General features: G+C 43.2%; 1 pseudogene; it reads left to right on the top strand.

Annotated features, from left to right (window-relative positions):
- The first annotated feature begins 3755 nt into the window (after window positions 1-3755).
- LOC103586239 overlaps window positions 3756-18213 on the top strand; it is a 16202-nt pseudogene continuing 1744 nt past the window's right edge.

The raw sequence follows: 18213 nt of genomic DNA, 5'->3' as shown, positions 1-18213 counted from the left end.
GTTTTAAATCACCTCATCCATCAGTGGCACACAGAGCACACCTTGGGAAATGCTAAGATCGTGTCACTGAATCACCTGTCCTGGAGCCTGGATTATAGCCGAGACCATCCCTCTGCTCCAGTTCCTCGTGGTACTCCACTCCCTCTGCCACCTCCTTGAAGTTGAGTGAAGCCCTTTTGCTGATCTCTGTGCCCGGAATCCCCTGGACAGGCCAGTTTAACTAAGACGGACTTGTGTGTAGTAATGACGGTCTCGAACCTGACCACACGCGTTGCCTTCATCTGTGGGATGGGATGCTTCGCCCGGACCACAGGTCAGGCCCCTGGACATGGGCGTGAGCACAGACTGGTCCTCAGGCATCAGGTACCTTGGACTCTGAGTGCTGGCCACCGTTCCTCAGGGCCCACATTGCACTTATGAGTCCCTGCCCTAGATATCCCTGTTTCCTCCCTCTCCTTACAAGCTTGCCATTAAAGTCCCAGCTACTTATTCCAAAATGTCAAATGACCCTGAACTAGAGGCACAATGTGTGTTGGGGGAGAAGGGGCATTAAGTACCAGAGCAGGAATGAGATGACAAGGGTGGCATTGCACTTTAGAGTTGAAAGGACCTCGCTTTATAGCTGAAGAAAACGAAGCCAGCAATGGAAGGTGAGCTGCCAAGATCACACAGCTACCAAGAGTCGGGATGAAAACCCAGATCCTCCATTGTACTGAGTCTTGATTCCTACAGAAGCTGCTAGAAGCTCCTCCACCCAGAACTGGGAAGCTGGGCCTCTGCTCCCCAAACTTGGCAGGTGCTCAGGAATTGTTCATTTTGGCAGAGAGGAAAAGGGGCTCCCCTCGCTTACCTTTTGTTACCTTCCCACCCGGAACAGGGAGAGGAGGACAGAGGGGAGCTGAGGGGACCGGCCACCACATGGCCCCCCAGACCAAGCCCTAGAAGCACTGCCTGTCGGCTCACAGCCCTCTTGGTGGTGAGCAAGGCACACTGAAAGGCACAGGACTGCCCCAGCTGGAACGGGCTGGGCCTGCCTTGGGGCCAACACACGTGCCACCTGGGTTCAGGCAGAGGAACAATTGGTGCTAGACAGGAACAGAGAATCGGGCAGGGGTGACTCAGGAGTGGTCTTTTTGTCTGCACACCACTGAAACACTTAGATAGAAAGTGAGACATCGTCTCAAACTAGATGTTTTGTTTTGCATTTCGACCAATATTTATATATTCAGAAACACCAGATGTGTACCGACATTTCAGTATTCCTTCAAAGACCAAACATGGAAGCCGATAAAGGTTTCCTTTCTGAGGCCTTATGAACATAGATAGAGAGATAGACTTGCCTAGGTTTAAAATCCCAGCTCATGTGGCTACTGAAATAGCTGAGAAAAAATATGTTTTCCTGAATGTTATGGACTGAATGTTTGTGTACCCCTAAAATTCATGTGTTGAAATGTAATCCCCAGTGTAATGGCATTTGGAGGTGGGGTCTTTGGGAGGTGATTAGTCACAAGGGTGGAGCCTTCATAAATGGGATTAGGGCCTGTGTGAGAAGAGACCAGGGAGCTAGCTCTCTCTCTTTCCAACATATGAGGCTGCAATGAGAAGCTGGCTGTTTGCAACCTGGAAGAAGGATCTCACCAGAACCTGACCAAGTGTGCACCCTGACCTTGGACTTCCAGCATCCAGAATGAGGAGAAATAAATTTCTGTTGTTTATAAGTCACCCAGTCTGCGGTACTTTGTTATAGCAGCACGAATGAACTAAGTCTAAGTGAAGGTACCTTTTGCCGGGGATGTTGTTTAGATTGGAGACATACAAATATGATTACAGAATGAAGTAAAAACCAAATCCTTAAACCAGTGTGATGGATTGTGCCGTCAATTTTAAAGGAAGTAATTGTTATATAAAGTTTCAATATATAATAGAAATTCTAGTATCAAAAATGTAAAATATTTGGTACTAAATTTCTATTATGTGTAAGTAGTTTAATGATAAGATCATTCACATATTTTGTGACTATGAGATAAAGCCCACCATAGTGGTCCTTGTGCAGGTTTTACTAACAAAATGTACAAGAGCAAGCATTTTTAAAAATAAAAAACTAAATTGGCCGGCCCGGTGGCGCACTGGAGAGTGCACCGCTTGGGAGCGCGGCGGCGCTCCCGCCGAGGGTTCAGATCCCATGTGGAGACCGGTTCCCGCTCACTGGCTGAGCGCGGTGCGGGCGCAACACCAAGGGTCGCGATCCCGTTGCCGGTCCCTGGTACAGGCGTGACACTGAGGGTTGCGATCCCGTTACCGGTCAGTAAAAAAGACAAAAAAAAGTTTGTTTTTCCACTGGTTAAAGTGAATTAGCAAATACTGATGGTCACCCCAATTACTAGGTGAATCTAGGATAAACTTTGGTTGACAAATGGTGCTGTCAAGTTCTCTTCCTCCAGGACTAGTTATTGTAGTGAGCTGTATCTGCTTGGCTCTATAAAACGATGAGTTTTTTTTTTTCTGTCGAAACTAAATTTTTTCACTTGATCTTTGGAATATTTTCCTTAGGTGCGAGATGGAGAAAAAGACCACTTCCCACCGTTTTTGTACCTTTCTCTGACAATGTTAAAATGCTCCCTAAAAGGTAAGCATTTTGAAGACTAATACCCACAGGATAAGGAGAGAATGTATTCCAGTTGTCCACTCGGGGGAATCAACATTTTTTTTTTCCTGTTAAATTTTTCATGGAATTCCTACCAATAGTATAACAGGTATCTAACAGCAGAACCAGAAGATAAAATAGATACAGAAAGTGATTCGATCAGTGATTGGAAGGAGGCTGGAGAGCGTTCAGAGACTCCTGGCAATTCTTCTGGCCGAACGGATGCAGGTGAGATGAATCCAGTGGGTTCTGGCCAAGCGAGGAAATCTGAATTCTGATTTGAGGAGCACAGTGCGCGTGTGACGCTGATGAGACCCTCAGAAGGATGACCCCCTCCTTGAGGGAGGAGAATCGGCAGTACCAGCACACGGGTGACAGATCTGTGGTACTGGCTGTGCATGTGTGTGGCTCGGCAGGTGTGTTTACGTGCACACGAAACTCCGTTCTGCAGCTCAGCAGGGGGAGCCCAGAGCAGAGCTTTGGGATGACCCAGATTCTTTCTTTTTGAGGGAAAATCCAGAAAGAGACCCATGTTCCTCCTCCATGCCTGGGGCTATGGTATTTCTGGCACAATGAAGAGAATCAGATGCTTAAGCATGAAGCACAGCTCTCTTTATAGAATTTATCTATATGTGGTGTGTCATAGCCTATCGTGGGTTTGTGTGGGGCTGGATCATATTAAATACACTGAATCCAAGTCATCCTTTGGCATATGAAAATATTGGCTTAGAAAAGATTTCTCGGTAATGAATATAATGCAGAGTAATGAACAGTAGCCAAAAAGAGAGAAGACGTAAAGCCAATGAAAGGAAGGGCAGATGTTTAAAACGTCTTTTGCTGTTCGGGATTGTGATCCAACGAAAGCAATTATGTGTGTGCTTTCTCAATCTCCCAACAGGAGAGAGGCACTTTGAGGTTTTCCAGTGCTCTTGTTCTGTCTATGCTTTGTGCACTGAATGGGGGATCAGGATGCCACACATGGCCCACAGCAACCAATGCCAAGCAAAGCTCGTGAGCAGGGACAGATGGCAAGGTAAAGGCGCTCCCGACCACACAGGTGAAATGTGTGTGTTCAAAGACCGCCTGTACATGTGTGTCTATGTGGAGACGCATGATCCAGGAGATCCAGGAGCCCAGTTACGCTCTGCTTTCCATCAGGTAAAAGAATGCACAGGTCCAGACATAAGTGGAGATGAGGGTAGCTCGCTGGTCTACGAGCTGAGCAGGGGAGACAGCCTAGGCCTTTGTGGGAAACGGGAGAAGCAGCGAGATGGAGTTTCTGGTGTCTTTTCACCACGGGCGGGCTGGATAAAATAAAAATGCTCTGGTTTGAGCATATCTCAGACTCCAGCCGTAAAGTATATACACAGCCTTCAGTTAAGTTACACATTGGCAACTGCCAAGTGCATGTCAAATAAAGGTGTCCTTATTCTGCACAACCAGAAAGAAAGACACTGAATGGTAAAGAAGAAAGAAGAACTGTAAGCAGGAGAACCATTTCATTTTATTCCTTATATGTACAAACATGAATAATTTGACACGATGTTTAGACAGTTTCCCCCTAACTTAAGTCTTTTAATTAAAATGAAAGGAAGGAAATATGCTTTAAATATGAATGCGAGAAGGTGCGAGCTGACAGCCCCAGCCCTCCTGCTCCGCTCTCTGTCGTTAGCGAGCACAATAAAATCTCATCTTCTCCTGCTGTCTTTTCATAATGTTTATGGTTGTTTTAGGTAACACATGAACCATGCTGAATGTGATATTCGCCTTATTACATATCAGAGGCACATATCAAACTAGAGCCTGTCCCTTATTCTGCTATTTACTTTTATGGCAAATCGGTCAATGTACTTTCCTCGACTCACCAGGCAATACTGCAGGACTGCCTGTGGCTGGGAAGGTCAATGCTAACTTTTCAGCTTGTGCCAAGCGGCACGCCCTCGGCTCACCACCGAGTGAATGAGAGCAGTGTATTCTGGGCTGAAAAATGGGCTCGGGTGTTGGCCCTAATAAATTACGTGATTATTAAAATGCTGTGTAGTTCCAGCCGTATTATTTTATTTTGCTTTTTGCCAGCTCCCCAGTTGCCTGCTCCACATTGCCTCTGTTTTCTGTGTGCTTAACTTGTAAAATGCTAAGCAAATTTTGATATTTACCTGTTTATGATTAAATTGCAAAATGATCTGCTTAGTTCTATTCTAAATTAAGGTCTGCATTAAATGTCATAGCATTTATCTTTCATAAAATGAGACAGCAAGGACACTAATTTCCTAGGTATTCAATCACTGCCCTGTGCCACTGGAGACGGAGCCCAGGAGCAAGCCTGCCCACAGTTCACAGCTCACTGACAGCCCTGAGATGGAATCATAAAAGTCAATTAATCATTAAAAGCTGTTACAAGCACATATCGAACCAGTCTGGCACAAAATGTTAATCAGTCCAATATCAATATAATAAATTCCTGCAAATTGGAGCGATCGATACGTTTAGGGCCTAATGAATCAATTTGAGGGCACCGGGCTGCTCCTTGGGGTCCCCATGACATGGCAGCCGGGCGAGTGCTACATCTCTAGGCACACTGCCAACAGAGGTCACCTATCTTAACAGGCTGTTCCCTTCAGCCGCAGTTACCACGGTGACAGCATGTCACCGTTGCCCTAGTGTCCTTCTAGGTAAGGTGGAAACCAATGCATCACTGCCCTTGATGGATTTGTCAATAATACTTAGCAGGGGAGGGGGACTGCTCACATAGCACTCACAGGCCTCCAGTCCCTGAGCAGTTTGGTGTGGTTTAATTGTCTGAAGAGGTGTGTGCTTCTGCATATATGCAGGAACTAAGCAGTGGTCACAGGCACAGGGAGTTGGCAGTCGGGCTGCCTGCATTTGAAAGCCTTGGGAAAACAGCACAGAAAATAAGAGGCTGCCAGAGCCATGGCCAGGTTAGTGTTACATTAACCAAGTCATTGTGTAAGTAAGAAGTAACCTGGAGCTTCTCAGATTAAGAATTTATTAGGTACAAAATTTTAATACATTACTCATGAGTGGAAATGGAGTTGCATATTAAAACCCCCAAGGCTTAGACTCAGCAGCAACATTTCTAGACACCTGCTTACAGACTGGATGTTCACCAAGAAAAGTCCGTCAGGGTACATTCTGGGCAGCAGAAATAATTGCTGGGATTCTTTCTATTTCTCTCCCTCTCTCTCTTTCTATTTTTCTCTCTCTCTCTCCCCTCTCTCATCACCACCTATTACCGGAAACCTCCCCCTGCGAAACAGAACCATGACTCCGAAAGCTTGAAGCAGACGGGACACACAGAAATGGGATTTTAAATGAGCTTCTTCATCGTCTGTTTTTAAAAACCAGAGTTTCATATTTCAAAACATTTTATCTTTTGTTGCGCCTATTAAAACTGACCAGTAAAAGGAGCTGAGAGCAGCTTCAGCGTTGCAGAATGGAATGAAACCTCTTTAGAGATAAAAGAAACCTCAGCTACTGAGACTCTGGGGAATCACTGTGTTCCAAAACCTTCACTGTCATTTAACATAAAACATAAAGGTTAACACTGAATAAAATAATACCCTGGCTGATTATTTTAATAGTCTCAAAGTACAAGTTTTTCCCCTGGATTGCTATCATATAATGCATGGACTGTACCTGCTTCTGGGTTGTTTTATACTTTTCTACTCACACCAATAGGGTGATTCCACTGAGTTTAATCCCCAACAGTTGTGTGCATCTCCCTTGAAGTCATTTATTTGCTTATAGAAAAAAAACGGAAGCTATTCCAATCCAAAGAAATGTTAATTTCTAGTAGCTAGTTATTTTAAAAGATTTTTTCTTACCTGAAAAAAAAGAGAGAGAAAAAAACCATTTCTTATAATAGTGGTCTGAATTATAGGAAACATCAAAATAAATTACAAATTCTCCACTAAAGAAATAACTATTCAACACATTGAGACAGGGTGATGTCGAGGGTGTGCAGACAAAGGTAATACAGTGTCTCTGCTTAATTGCCCTGACTCCGCACCCTGCTCTTCCAGCTACACTCTGAGAGCTAAAAATCTCTCATTGTTATTAATTGTATTCCTTTTAGAATGTAATGTCATATCGCTGCAGGCTGAGCTAATGAAACATACCCATATTACCAAAATAGGCATATTTCTTTTTGTTCAATGCATTCTATCAAAAGTGTCTACTAAAGACATTGTGTTAAATATCCTTTCACAGAGCAATATGAAGAATATCTCAACTACCTTAACATTTCTATTACGCGATCACTAAAATGCCCAGGAGGACTGAACTATATAGTGTGAATTCAGTTATCCTATAAGACTTTAGAAATATTGCTAATTCCTGCCTCTGATTTATGTTAATATTAATGCTAGATTACACGCTATGGCTTCTGAACAGCCGCCGCATACCAATTCGCACAAAGGCAGGGCGCTCCCATGCACCCGAGCTATATGCCTCTATTATAATGAGAATCTGAATTATTTATCTCTATTTATCCTACAGGAGTTCACTCGACCCCAGCCCCATTTTCTTTTCCTGCCACACATCAATGCATGTAAACATGACTTCAGAGCTGCAGCATGCCTCATACGTTCTGTTCTTTTTCAGCAACAAGACACCACGATAGGCAGTAGACAAAAATGTTACACCGCCGAGAGAACTCACTTAAGCATCTATTTGAGGTAAACTCTTCTAATTAAGTCAACTTTAACACAGACACGCGAATGGCACCATGCATATGTGTCTGGCGCCTAAACATTGTCTGGTGAGCCCAAAGGAAGTCAGGCAGCAGCAGGCCAAGGAGACTGTTAATAAATCCAGCCTCTCCTTCCTATAACCTTTCTGTTAGAAAAACGTTTGTTTGTGGAGGATGAAGGGGCTCTGCAGATTCTCGAGGCAAGGTGGGATTTTCGTGCTTTGGCTTGTACCTAGATCAGCTACATTAAGAAGGTTCCGACTGTGTGGATACTCACATTGGTCTGGTGAAGGGCCGGCAAGTTCCTCTTGCTGTAGGAAAGGCTGCAGTGAGTTGGGATGATTGAAAGTGGTAGGGAGGATTCGGCCTCAGAGCTATGGGATGGCCTTAACTTTCTGGGATGGGGAAGATTCTAGAAGGCCTGGTGTATGAAATAGGGTGGTGTGGGGTACTGTGCGGGAGGGGGCTGAAGCATTTCAAAGCTTTACAATGCTGATATTTCCATTAGAAGAAGGGCGAGTTGTTAGCAACTGGAATTGTCCACATTTTAAGCAGCCCAAGGTGGCATAATAAAGGGACACCCTTTTCTCCGTTGCTGTTGAGGAACTGTATTAGTCCATTTTCTCTTACTTGTAACAGCATACCTGCGACTGGGTAATTCGTAAAGAAATTAAATTTATTTCTTACAGTTTTGGAGGCTGGGAAGTCCAAGGTCCAGGGGCATATCTGGTGAGGGCTTTCTTCTTGGTGGGGACTCTTACAGGGTCCCATGGTGACACAGGAAATCATGTGGCAAGAATGGCAAGAGCATTTTCATGTGCTCTCCTTATAAAGCCACCACTTCACACCCACGATAACCCATTAATCCACTAATGCATTAATGGGTTAATCCATTCATGAGGACAAGACCCTCATGATCCAGTCACCTCCTAAAGGCCCCACTTTTCTTTTTTTTTTTTCATTAAATTTTTATTTTGGAAATATACACTGTATATGATTATTATGGCCCATCACCGACACCTCCCTCCCTCCTCCCTCTCTCCCCTCCCCCCCAAGAATGTCCTTTCTGTTTGCTTGTTGTAACAACTTCAAAAAGGTATAGTTGTTATATCTTCTTCCCCCTCCCCCCAGTTTTGTGTGTGTGTGTGTGAGAGAGTGAATTTATTTATTTATTTTTAGCTCCCACCAATAAGTGAGAACATGTGGTATTTCTTTTTCTCTGCCTGACTCGTTTCACTTTTTGTTATTCTCTCAAGGCCCATCCATGTTGTTGCAAATGGCAGTATTTCATTCTTTTTTATAGCTGAGTAGTATTCCATTGTGTAGATATACCACATTTTCCGTATCCACTCATCCGATGATGGACATTTGGGCTGATTCCAGCTCTTGGCTATTGTGAAGAGTGCTGCAATGAACATTGGGGAACAGGTATACCTTCGACTTGATGACTTCCATTCCTTTGGGTATATTCCCAGCAGTGGGATAGCTGAAGGTCCCACTTTTCAACACTGCCATGTTGGGGACCAAGCTCCCACATGAGCTTCGGACAAACATTCAGACCATATCAGGGACTGCTGGATGGCCACTTACTTAGGGGATCACATTATACACCTTTAGTCCATCTGAGCTAATTTGTGTAGCCCAGCAGATGTCACTGGCAGGACCACTGCAAGGTGTGCAGAAAGCAGGATTGAAATAGGTAAAGCAAAAAATCCTGGAAGCAGGAGTTTGTAAGTATACACAAAAATTGACCAAGAAATCAAGTACTGATGAGCATACAGGGCAAAAGGCAATACAGTGGAACTAATCCAGTTAATAACCAATAATCTGTGAAAAGTGAACTAAAACAGGAATATGAAACCATTAGGAATGGACTTAGAATACGTAGGATATGATAACACTTATTATTGTTTTACAGTGTTCCTGATCCAAGCTGTGGTATGATACAATGATCCCTTGGTGTCCGTGGGGGATGTCCAGAACCTCCCATGGATAGTCCACAGAAGCTCCAGTCGCTTATGTAAAATGGTATAGTATTGGGCCAGCCCGGTGGCGCACTGGAGAGTGCGCCGCTTGGGAGCACGGCGGCGCTCCCGCCGAGGGTTCGGATCCCATGTGGAGACCAGTTCCCGCTCACTGGCTGAGTGTGGTGTGGGCGCAACACCGAGGGTTGCGATCCCGTTGCCGGTCTCCGGTACGGGCGTGACACCGAGGGTTGCGATCCTGTTACCGGTCAGTAAAAAAGACAAAAAGGAAAAAAAATAATAAAAAATAAAATGGTATAGTATTTGCATATAACCTATGCACATCCTCCTGTATAATTTATTCTATATTTTTGGTGGCTGGTCAGTACAGGGATCGGACCCTGGAACTTGGTGTTATCAGCACCATGCTCTAACCAACTGTGATAACCAGCTGGCCCTGTCCTGTATACTTTAAATAATCTCTAGATTACTTATAATATCTAACACATTATTAATAAAACTATTTAATGATGCTATGTAAATTGTTGTTATACTGTATTGTTTAGGGAATACTGACAAGAAAAAATGTCTGAACATGTTCAGTACAGATGCAATTTTTTTTCCAAATATTTTCAATCTACAGTTGGTTGAATCCACAGATATGGCACCCACAGAGGGGGAGGACTGACTGTAGATAACACGACCCACACACTTCCTTAGTACCCACTGTAGAAAGGCAAACAGATGTATTCCAAGATTGGTTATCAGTCCCTGTCCTTTATGCATTCCAGGTTCTCAAAGGGGATTGGCTGAAGCTCTTAAGGCTGTGGTGCCTCTGTGAAAGATGGGCATGGAGGAGATGGGGAGCCAGGCAGGTGGGCAGTGGCTGGCAATGCAATTTTGGGAGGAGAGAGGCAGAGGCTGGGGCCCTGGCTTTGCAGAATTTCTCAGGCCAGTCTCCCCAGTTGGGCCATGAAGCAGCTGCTAACAAACTGGAAGGCTCCAGAAACAGAGCTGTTATCCCTGGAATCCTAGCCTGCCCCAAGACCAAAAATCAACTCCATGGATATCTAAGCCGGACAGACAACCACCATCACAACAACAAGGCCCAGCTAGGACCAAGGTGGATTCGGAAGTGAGCAGCTGCGCACCTGGAACCCTCAGCTGCTGGCTGCTCATGTCCAGCCCGGCGGGTTCACCCTCCAGTCACATGACCTTTCATTTTACACAATTAAATTTGTTGGATTCCACTCATAGCATCGTGACAGACTTAGTATTTATTTTCTTCCTTTTAAAATCTCATTCTATTGCAAGAGTCACGCAGGCAGCTTGTGAAATAGTCAGACCATGCAAATATGTATAAAGCCCAAGTCCCCTTTACTGTTACCCTCCAGAGTTCACTACTGCAACTGTTTGAGGTACCTTCTGTCAGATTTTATTTATATATATATATATTGATATGTAACTGGAGAAGAGTTTTGTTTTAACAAAGTTAAATGCAATATGCCTATTAGACATTAACATGTGTGTAAGTTTCCTGAGGTTGCTGCAACAAATTACCACAAACTAGTTAGCTTAAAACAACAGAAAATGCATTCCCTTACAGCTCTGAAAGCCAAAGTTCAAAATCAAGGTGTCAACAAGGCCATGCCTCTGAGGTTCTGAGGGGAGTTTGTTCCATGCCTCTCTCCTAGCTTCTGGTGGCTTCCAGCAATCCCCAGCGTTTTTTAGCTTGTAGCTTCATTACTCCAATTTCTGCTTTCTTTTCTCATGGCCATCTTCCCTCTGTGTCCAAATTTTTCTCTTCTTATAAGAACATTTGTCGTTGGATGAGGGCCCGCCCTAATCCACTATGACCACGTCTTAACTTGATTACATCTGCAAAGACCGTATTTCTAAATATGGTCACATTCTCAAGTTCTGGGGGTTAGGACTTGAACATATCTTATGAGAGGACACAATTCAACCCACAACAACATGGAAATATTTGGCTGGAGATCACCTTTAGAAGTCACAAACAAACAGATGGGATTTAAACCCCAGAACTTGATGAGTTCAATTATATTTTAACTTTGAGGTTTTTGTTTGCTTGTTTGCTTCTCTGGCATACAAACAATTTTCTGTTTTCATGTAGCTCAAGCTGGCAATCGTTCTTCACATGGTTTATAATTTTTGATTTGTGCATAGGAGGGCCTTCCTCACTCCAAGATTACAAGAATAATCACTTTTTTCCTTTATGTATTTGACCCATTTGAATTTATTTTGGTTGGGGGTGAAATAGTAATCTAGCTTTATTTATTTATTTTTCCTTTTTGTCTTTTTTTACTGACCGGCAACGGGATCGCAACCCTTGGTATCGCGCCCACACCGCGCTCAGCCAGTGAGCGGGAACCGGTCTCCACATGGGATCCGAACCCTAGGCGGGAGCGCCGCCGCGCTCCCAAGCAGCGCACTCTCCAGTGCGCCACCAGGCTGGCCCGTAATCTAGCTTTATTTTTTTGAAGCACTACTAAACTAGCCCAACAATTTGTATGTAATAATCTAACCTTTCTGAATGGACAAGCCACTTTTTATAATACAGAAAATGGGTCTCTATGTACTTGGGTCTATTTCTGGACTGTCCGCTGGATCTATTCATCTGCTTGTCTTTTCCTCTCTCTGCGCAAGGTCTTCCCGCTTTCATTACCGTAGCTTTATTTTACATTTTAGTAGCTGGAAGAGACTGTTTTCTGCTGTTGCCCATTTTTTTGTTTCTTCAGGATAGTTCTGTCTAATCCCAAATAACGTTCATTCTTCCAGATGAAACTTGGTATCAGTTTTGTCATGTTAAAAGAGAAGGTTGGGAGAAATTGGTAAAGGGCCATGCAAAATGATTACATTGTGAAATGTTGACTATGTTAATTATCACACATTGCACACAGGTATCGATATTTAACTCTGTACCCCACAGATATGTACAATCAACTATGTTGCAATAAAAAAATAAAAAATAAACAAGACAGTTGTGCTGGGATCGCGTTGGGAGGGACCGACCTTCAAACAATCCATATTTGCTCTGTAAGAGCAAGGTAGTTTTTCCATTATGCAAATCTTTTTTCCTTCTTTTTTTTTTTTAGCGGATTTTTCTAGTTTTCTTCACATAGGTTTTGGACATTTCCTGTGTAATTTATTCTTAGGCATTTCATGTTTTTGTTTGTTTTTCTACTGTGAGTGGAATCTTTGAACTTCTCAGACTCACTCTCTGCATCAGTCTGTTAGGAAGTGCTGGAAGTCCTTCCTGCATCTGAAATTTATGGCGAACCTATGCGTGTTTCCTGGTCACTGCCCCACTGCAGCCTCCTCTGTCCTGGGCCACAGATTATGTTTCCACCCATACTTCCTACAACCCATTCTCTCTGTGTAGTTAGCTGAGTCAGTTTTCTCAGCAGTCCATTAAGTCACGCCCTTCAGTGGTGTCCTCCTGCACTCAGAGGAAGAAAACAAACAGGATGTTGCCTCCCCTTTCCCTCTGCCTTACGTTTGTATGATAAAAAGCCCTCATCATTACCATTTTAGTTACTGGCCACCAAGTTCACCTGCTTTTAGCTAAGGCGTGATTTAATTCTTGTGTGTGATCGTATCATATTATCAGCAGATAGGTAATGAAAATTTTGTTTCCTTCTTTCCACTCTTCATACCTCTCATTTTGTTATTTTAATTCCTTTGACTAGCACTTCTGGAACAATTTAAAATACTGTTGGTGATAACAGAGACCCTCGATTTGCTATTCACTTTAACAGAAACGCTTTTCTGATAGGGTTTTACTGCAAAACATGACACTATGATACCAACAGTGGAATGAACGTATGAGGTGTGCATGTGTGTGCATGTGTGCATGTGCCTGCACGTGGTGTTACCGTGTCAAGGATGTATAGATCTAGACCTGTTATAGGAAGGTTTTTAAAAATCAGGACTGGATATTATCTTTATTAAGACACATTTCAGCATTTATTCAGGTCAACAAATGATTGTCAATTAATTTATTAAAGTGGTAAATTATATGAACAGATTTCTTAATATTGAGCTATTATTGCATTCTAGACTCAACTCCACTTGGTCTTTAAAAAAAAAAATACAGTGCTGTTTCTACTTGCTAATATTTTATTCAGGATCTTTGCAGCAACATGCATGAGTACCCATACATGTAGGTGGTTACCTGCCTACAGTTCACTTTCTGGGACTGTCAGGTTTTGGACATTTCCTGTGTAATTTATTCTTAGGCATTTCATGTTTTTGTTTGTTTTTCTACTGTGAGTGGAATCTTTGAACTTCTCAGACTCACTCTCTGCATCAGTCTGTTAGGAAGTGCTGGAAGTCCTTCCTGCATCTGAAATTTATGGCGAACCTATGCGTGTTTCCTGGTCACTGCCCCACTGCAGCCTCCTCTGTCCTGGGCCACAGATTATGTTTCCACCCATACTTCCTACAACCCATTCTCTCTGTGTAGTTAGCTGAGTCAGTTTTCTCAGCAGTCCATTAAGTCACGCCCTTCAGTGGTGTCCTCCTGCACTCAGAGGAAGAAAACAAACAGGATGTTGCCTCCCCTTTCCCTCTGCCTTACGTTTGTATGATAAAAAGCTCTCATCATTACCATTTTAGTTACTGGCCACCAAGTTCACCTGCTTTTAGCTAATGCGTGATTTAATTCTTGTGTGCGATCGTATCATATTATCAGCAGATAGGTAATGAAAATTTTGTTTCCTTCTTTCCACTCTTCATACCTCTCATTTTGTTATTTTAATTCCTTTGACTAGCACTTCTGGAACAATTTAAAATACTGTTGGTGATAACAGAGACCCTCGATTTGCTATTCACTTTAACAGAAACGCTTTTCTGATAGGGTTTTACTGCAAAATATGACACTATGATACCAACAGTGGAATGAACATATGAGGTGTGCATGTGTGTGCATGTGTGCATGTGCCTGCACGTGGTGTTACCGTGTCAAGGATGTATAGATCTAGACCTGTTATAGGAAGGTTTTTAAAAATCAGGACTGGATATTATCTTTATTAAGACACATTTCAGCATTTATTCAGGTCAACAAATGATTGTCAATTAATTTATTAAAGTGGTAAATTATATGAACAGATTTCTTAATATTGAGCTATTATTGCATTCTAGACTCAACTCCACTTGGTCTTTACAAAAAAAAAATACAGTGCTGTTTCTACTTGCTAATATTTTATTCAGGATCTTTGCAGCAACATGCATGAGTACCCATACATGTAGGTGGTTACCTGCCTACAGTTCACTTTCTGGGACTGTCATTGATGAATATGCTTTGGAACTAGAGCATCTCTAGAATTCAAGTTGAGATAGAGAAAGAAAAACAAAACCAGATTCAGAACTATGTCCTTACATGGGTTTACATTGATGAATATGCTTTGGAACTAGAGCATCTCTAGAATTAAAGTTGAGATAGAGAAAGAAAAACAAAACCAGATTCAGAACTATGTCCTTACATGGGTTTACAGTATGGTAAAACTTTGATAATGTTATAGAAATACCTAAAGTTCAATCACAGCTGATAAAATGCCCTGCAGAAATAGTTTGTTCATTCAGAACATGGCCCTGGGTAAGAGGATGAGAAAGCACAATCATTCCTCAACAGTTAGAAACACAGACTTGTAGAAGAAAGCCTGGAGCGACCTTTTAAGAGCCTGTGACCACCAGTCCAAGAAGAGAGGAGCAGCTGAAGACTCTCCCACTGGCACTGCTATCCCAGGGATGATCTGGGCCCATTGTGATTGATTGCATGATGCTCTATGACCTAATGGTGGTACACAAGCAGACCAGGAGAAGCTAAGATCAACTCTAACCAAGCAAGAACGAGGATTTCCCTTTCTGCCAGCTGTGTAACCACTCAGGTTTACCTTACTCCAGTTTAAATGTGGTTTCACTTCAGACTTCCCAATGGTCGATAGCAAAGAACGCAGGAATCAATTGCAAATCTAAGCAATGTGTGAAGACATCAATTATACTAACCTATTTAACTTATTTCCTAAGTTAAGACTAGATAATAATGCTTAGTTAATTATGTCCTGCTGATAATACCAGAAAATGTTTTGGCAAAATGGACACAAGTGTATACTTTAAAACATTCTTTTTCTTTCTTTCTCTCTCTTTCTTTTTTCCTGTTTAAGTACATGCACTTTTTAGATTCCTAGAGGACCAGATGGGTGATAGAAAGTCTCAAAATACCAGGTTTCACATGTGATACTAATATTGGGAGAAAAAGGCGACACTAGAAATTATTTAGTTATTCTGAAATCTGTCACTTCTTGAAAACAGCATCAGAATTAGAAAAGAAAAAAATTAATTGTGTAACACTGTATTCCCACATTTTCAAGGCAACTAGTAAATCACAAGACCAAAATTCCTTAAAATGATTATCCCAGAGTCCTAGTCGGAGCCCAGGCTTCTGTCTTCTACCTTAGAAAGAATTCCCAAACTTCCTGATGAGGGAAGAAACTATGTCCATGGTTTCAGATGTCCAGAGGATTCCCTGAGAATCTGGACGGGGGCCCAGAAGATATGTGGGAGAAGTCCCACAGATGGTCACCTGGGGTACAAAGGAAGACTCCTTGAACACCAGCTGATGGGTGTGTGGGTCAGTTCAAGAAGCCAGTGTCATGAGAGGAAATCTCTCAGGAGCCGTTCAACAAGGAGTCACCTGGGTGCATGACCCTGGTCCAGCTGGTCATGGCCCTCTGTGTCACGCTTGCCCACCAGCCACTGCCACCGTCTGGCTCGGCCCGTTGCAGCTGCCTGCCCCGCTGCCCTGGCTGCAGGCTGGCCGGGTCAAGCTGCTTCCCAGCTGGGCTCCCAACAGCCTCAGTCAACTCCCATTTTGACATGAAGCTATTGAAATGGAAATCCAGTTTTACAAAGTGCAAGTGACTGGTAATGAAGACGTGAGTGATGCTTATGAGAGTTTTATTTAATTTTAAATCAATTGTGTATCCTAATTCATTAATAAAGGGAAAAATAAAGAATACAGGAATGCCTAATCTCTTGTCATTATTCAAATAGAAGAGAGTACTACTTCACATAAAATTCTTGGGGAAATTGTCAATTTCCCATTTTCTCTGAAAATCTATTTTTATAGAAGAACTTGGGCCCAACTCATTCTGTAAAAATTAGATTTGATTTTATTGGACATTATGTAAACAAGAAAAAAAGGTCCAACCCAGCACTTGGCTGAATTTTTCACAATTTTGTCATTTTTGTTGTTACAAAGTTGGTCTAAAAATAACATGGGCAACAAACAACCTGGCCTGGGTAATAAGACAGTATCTGAGGAAAATAGGATAGTCCTTACGCTTGAATTAAACGCCAAAGATGTTCCATCATAGGGAGACTGGGGGGCTCTTTCTGGGTGGAAGCTCTTCAACCCGTGTCTTCTTTGAGCTGCTCTGCTTTCCCTGGAGGTCAAGTAAAGGTCAAGGTTGGGCAGTGATGCTTGGTCTAGCTCTCCTCAGCTCTCCCAAGACATAGAGGAGCTAAATATCTACAAGCAGTAGATATTTTCTCTACTGTATGAACAAAGTGAGAAAGAAAGAAAAAGTACCTTCCAAGTTCCATCTCCCTCCACTCAGTGGGACCCTGGTCTGTGTTTTCCTTTCCCACTCACAGCCCGCAGTGGTGGGCAAGTCACCTAGACTCTCTGGGCCTTCCTCCACTCGCCGGAGAAATAACAGGACCTACCTCATAGGACTCCTGTGAGAATTAAGTGAGCGATCATTTATCAGCTATCCTGACAGTGAAGTGCTTAAGTAGACTGCCAAAGACACAGCGAGCATCCCGAGAATGTTAGTGCACAGTACTATCGCACCCGCAGGAGAGGAGAAAGCCCTCCAGAGGAAAGAATGGTTTTTGGATTATTCAAAATTTAGCAGATAGTTGGAGACTTTTTTTGCAAAATCAGATCCAGTTGACTTTAAGAAAGAACGCAACGGTATATGTTTAAAATATGCTGCACAGCCATTTACAAAAATCACAAGAGGTTGTAAGGGACACAGTAAAGGCAGTAGCTGCCTGTGATGGCCCACGAAGCAGGCAGATGCCACCCGAGCTGCGTGATAATGCAGCTCCCCGCAGAGGAGCAGAGAAGGCACTGAGGAGGGGTGTGGTGGGAGCCACGTCCCAAAAGGCTGGGAGAAGAGCACTTCCCAGCAGCTTTGGTGCTGGCTTTGGTGACTTGGAAACACCTGCACGCCTTGACACATGGAGAGTGGAAAACATGAGGTTATCCCCAAACTGTTTCAAGTCAGGTTAAAAACAAAGGTAAGGAGAAGAGTGAAGGGGAAAACAGAAGAGAACAGTAGAGAACAACTGTAGAGAGAGGACCCATTGCAACCTGGATGCACGGAACACTGACTCAGGAAACCCCACCCGACCAACGCTCCAGACAAGCAGAGTCTCAGTCCTAAGTTCTCTGAGAATATTATCTCTTCTGCCTTTGTAAAAGAGATAGATAGAGAGAGAGAGAGAGAGAGAGGCAGAGAGAGGAAGGAGGAAGAGAAAGAGAAGGAAAGAAAGAAGCTGTAAGCGACATAGAAAAGTACAGATAGGGGCCGGCCCGGTGGCGCACTCGGTAGAGTGTGGTGCTTGGGAGCACGGCGGCGCTCTCGCCGCGGGTTCGGATCCCATATGAGACCAGTCCGCTCACTGGTTGAGCGCGGTGCGGGCGTGACACCGAGGGTTGCGATCCCGTTGCCGGTCACGAAAAAAGACAAAAAGGAAAAAAAAAAAGTACAGATAGGACTTTGTTAAATGAATATACAAATAGGAGCTGTTACAGAATGTGAGGGTACTCCAAAAAGTTCGTGGAAAAATAGAATTAAGAGAAA

This window comes from Galeopterus variegatus, unplaced genomic scaffold, assembly GCF_000696425.1.
Source record: "Galeopterus variegatus unplaced genomic scaffold, G_variegatus-3.0.2 Scaffold321, whole genome shotgun sequence".
Lineage (NCBI taxonomy): Eukaryota > Metazoa > Chordata > Mammalia > Dermoptera > Cynocephalidae > Galeopterus > Galeopterus variegatus.
This window is presented reverse-complemented; position numbering and strand designations above follow the sequence as displayed.